Below are 4662 nucleotides of genomic sequence, written 5' to 3'. Positions count from 1 at the left end.
TCCAGTAACCTGGTCCAATGACTGTGAAACGCCTCGACACCTTAAGACCTACCTGTGTTCCGCGCCTGTCCTCCAGAGCCGGACTTCAGCAGAAGGTTTTCTGGTCCCAGGTGGACGCCCTGCAGTGGGCCTTGGGGCCGTGCCTGGCCCAAGGAGATCTGGGAAGAGAACACCTTCCGTCCTGAGCCGCAAGAGGCGCCACGTGAAACCAAGGTATTCCACTGTGGAAAAAGAGGGCCTGGCCATCAGTGGGCTTGGAGAGTTTGCGGTACTACCTGCTTGGAAGGAGGTTTTATCTTGAGACATACCACAGAAGCTCTCACATGGATCAACTCCTGAAGGACCACAAAAGCCGCCTGACTAGATTGGTACCTTTTCACTTCAGCCATACCGGTCCACTATCCGGCCAGAGCAGCAAGACCAACGTGGTGGAATGACTACCTGTCTTTTAGGTTGCCGCAACATCTCCAACCTCCGGTAGGAGGGGATAATGTGACGGAGCAAGCGCCGTCACTGAATGCGGCCAGCGCACACAACACGCAGCGCACCACACAGACACCACACAAACGCAACCACCACATCTTCCCCATTCCCTTCTGCTCCGCGCTAAACGAGACATACAAGACACCCATCCATCTTCACCTCACCGGACAAAAGCACGCCAAGGGTGCACACTGGCAGCGCTAATTCAATATATTCAGCACGTACGTGAGAACTTACGGGGTGTGGTGGAAATACGCCGCCACGCTTACCTGTCAGCTTCCGCGGAAACAAGGGCTACGTATTACCGTCAGTATTAGGATGATGAACGCGCATAAATTAGCACCATGTGATGTGGAGAACTATGTGTTTTTTTAATATGTTTATGTATATCAGAGTACCCGGCGTCTTCTATGGAAGACCAACAGTGAACATACAGATATAATTTTTTAGACAATTATTGTTATTATCACTGTATATGAAATGGCCGTCATAATGGGGAAAAGATGTTATGTTGTTTTTAGAAATGTAGTAGTCCGAGTGGGAGGGCTACCACTATAAAAGGGGCTGCCTGGGCCCTAATCGAAGAGAGTGTGTGGAGTTTGCAAAGGAGGTAACAGTGGTCGATTTTGTGAGTAGTAAGCTGAGTTATTGAGAACTCGTTTTTTTTCGTTTTTTGTTGTTTTTCCTTTCTTTTGGTTTTTTGTTTTCTGAATTTATATATTGAACATTTTTGGTTCATTGGCTTTGTTTTTTGGTTTGTACATAGTGTGAGCACAATGGTACATATAGCACCTGGTGAGGGGAAATAAACATCGAAAACTCATCTTCCCTACTTAGCCTGGATTTTTGGAATCAAAAGAACAGGTTAGCAGAAGAACCCCGCTACAAAACGTTCAAACCACACCTCAGCAACTGTGAGTACTGTCACTGATCGGTTATACTGAATGATGTCTGTGTAAATACAGATGTTCTACAACCTCGTTTGAGATCGGCACGGGTATGTCGCCGCACTGGGAGAGAGGGTCACCACTCACCCGGTTTAAGCCCCCAGCAGGTAGGCCAAGGGGGCTTGCACTCGGATTATTGGTACTGGCACGCTGCCCTTTAAATCGATGGCACTGTCACGTTTTGTAAAGCCTCGCTGATGGGTCTATTAAAGTTTCGGTACGAGTTGATCCAGGAGTCTCTCGGCTTCTCATATATCCTCCCCGACTAACTTTTTAAATTATAGAGTAGCTCTCCAGGCTTTTCGATGTTAGGATAATCTTTTCCGTCGGAATTTACAGGTTCCATCCGAGTTGTTTCCCCATTAGTTTGATATAAGGTTCGCCCGAAGTATACCATGTGAGGAAATGTTTCGCACAGACCCACCTCCCATTCTCCGTTTCAGTTCGATAGCCTTGGCTAAGTCCTACTGTGTAATTTGAGCTGGTGTTATTGGTCGTAGGATCAGTCCGTGGTCGTTGATTATGGCTTTTATATTTTTTTCAGAGCCAAGGCCTTGACCCAGCTATTGATTTTGCCGGGCCGTTGTTCCAACGCACCAAAACTGTTTTCCACCCTTGAGGTACGTCGTCTCAAATTTCTTCTACATGATACGTCCTGTCTTTAAGACATTTTAAATTTTTTGCAACTCGCCTCTAAAAAGGCGCCTCGATAGGCTCGCCGTCATAAGCTTGGAGTTTGTACACAGGGGAGTATAGGAATGCAGGCCTCCCCGTAAACATTCGTCCGTAAAACCAAACTCTGACCTGGATAATCTGACAAGAGCACCCTTTTTTAAATTTCATTTGCATCGCAATCACAGTAGCGTGTAGGAATCGTACCGTACAGATTTTGAAACAGGTGACTACCAAGAGGCCTTCTCGGTAGTCCCTGCATAGCGCTATTTTGATACTTTTATTAAAGCTGTGATTGTAGCTTTTCACCAAATCTGTAAACTTTGGAGGTATCGCCTCGTGTTGTGTTAGCCGTAAAATAATCTCCACATTCTAGTATTTTAACGTACGGTAAACCCTTTTCATATACAAGGCCTTCAGATCAGTTTGCTGGTGGCAAGTGTACAATGTTTGTGCTTCGTTCTCAAGCATCAAAACTCTTGTTTGAAAACTCTTTACCCAGGCTCCAATTTGTAACTTTCAGGGATCTGACTGTCTTGAAGATGAACAAAGGCTTCACCACCTCGAGCCTGTTGGTTTTTCCTGTAAAAAACACGCATGTAGGCTATTTTTCGAAAATACATCTATGACCGTTGTCATAAATATTTAAACCCATCGTGTGTTTCCCACAGGCTTGTCATGTCAAAGAATCTGCTTGAAATTGGTTTTAAAGGCCTAGGGACCAAAACGTCTGTGTGTCTGGTGAAATGTATGTCTGGCTGGTTTTAAATGCAGAGTGTAGGTACTGTGCTCTTGTAAAAAACTGTTAACATTTTCGACACTGACTTATCTTTCCACACTTTCATCCTGCACACCCTATGGAGTCGGTCTACACCGCCAAACTAGCCAGGTTGGCCGGTTGTAATCACTGCTTTTCATGACCTGTCTCATCGCGCATCCTCCTGACTGCCTGCAACAAACTTTCAGGGTTTTACTGAAAAACACCACTCTGGATCGCTTATTTATTTATCGTTAATGAATTGTAATGTATACATCAAAGGTGAGGAATACATAAAGGATAAAAGATACATAAAGGATAGTACAATGATAAGATAAGGTATAATACTGTCATTAGTTTGGCAAAAAGGAGATGACTAAGTCTGTAAATCATCTTTAAGCCTAAACAAAAACACAGTGACTTCTAACTAGTTTGAATGAATGGGTGCAATCTTGTCATTCGCCGGCATATTCACAGACCGTGTTACGGTGCAAATGAAAAATCAACACATCCACAAACAAGTGTACAAGTGAGCAAATGAAGGGTGTTTAAAAAACAAAGGTCCCTTAATCCAATGGTTCACATTTTTTTCAAAAGGTTTCGTAACAAATCAGATGCTCTCCGCACACCACAACATGACTTCCCAAGCTGTATGTCCAGCGTAGAATGAACACTGTCTCATAATGTTTTCTTTAATCGTCTGATGTCAGCCAGTGTGTGAAGCGTCTCTATCTGTTGAAACCTGTTGCAAAGATCCTGTACACAGGGTACTCAATTAGAAACTGAAAAGGTACACTTCACGCAAATTTCCATTCATGTTCCAGGGTCGAAACAAGTCGCAGTGTTTTCCAAATTCGAACTCCAAACGAAAAGGGCAGTAAATCACAGGTACATTTGAACTATGCACAAGGAGTTTTGTTTCTGTCCGAGTCAGTGTGAAAAAGTAACTTTTTCTGTGCCACCAGTTCTTTAAACGTGTGGGCACAAAAGGGTGAGAGCCCAGGCGTAGGCACTGGTGTAAAATGTTTATTGGTGAGTTTACCCTTGTGATTTGTGTCTTCAACCATTGTCTGTGTTGAAAAGGCTGACTCCAGGAGTAAGTTGAAGAAAACATGGTAAGAATCTGACAGGGTCCATTTTCCTGCAAGACAACCTTCGTCACAAAAGGGGGCAGGTCACAGTAGAAATGCTGCAGGGTAAAGGTGTTCCTTGAAGCTCATCAGCTCATGACGAGGCCGTCTTAGCATTAGGGGCAATGTGGCGGCCGCCCAGGCGCAAGTCTCCCGTGGGGGGCGCACGAGAGGGCCGAAAAAGAAAAAAAAAGGGGGTGTGTTCGCCCGGGCGCAAAATGTTGGCCAGGACCGGCGCTGGCTCGTGACTGGAAGAGAAGAAGCACTAGCCATGTGCAGACATTCAGGGCTGTCATTTGAGAATCCTGGATCAAATTCTTCACCAGGATGGGTTTTCAATACACAGCAAGACCTGGTTTTCCCCAGGGGAAATCTTCCAAAGGGTTTCAAAATTTTCGATCAAATTGTCCAGGATTCCAATAATTTTGTGAGGTGTGTCCTGAGCTTGGGCATTTAAGATTTGGGCAGTAAGCAGGCCCCCCTCCTGTAGGTCCACTTTTGAATTAGTTTCTCAGCTTCCTTGAAAGCACAAATAGCTGACATGAGGGTACAACACTGTGTTTATTTTTTGCCCTGGAGCTTTCAATTCAAATCATTGATGTGCAAGTGATGTCTATCAGAAATGAAGCATTTCCATATTTTCAGTTGTTTTGCGAATTCCACAAATGTTTTT

The sequence above is a fragment of the Larimichthys crocea genome, chromosome I, assembly GCF_000972845.2.
Source record: "Larimichthys crocea isolate SSNF chromosome I, L_crocea_2.0, whole genome shotgun sequence".
Classification (NCBI taxonomy): Eukaryota; Metazoa; Chordata; class Actinopteri; family Sciaenidae; genus Larimichthys; species Larimichthys crocea.
This window is presented reverse-complemented; position numbering follows the sequence as displayed.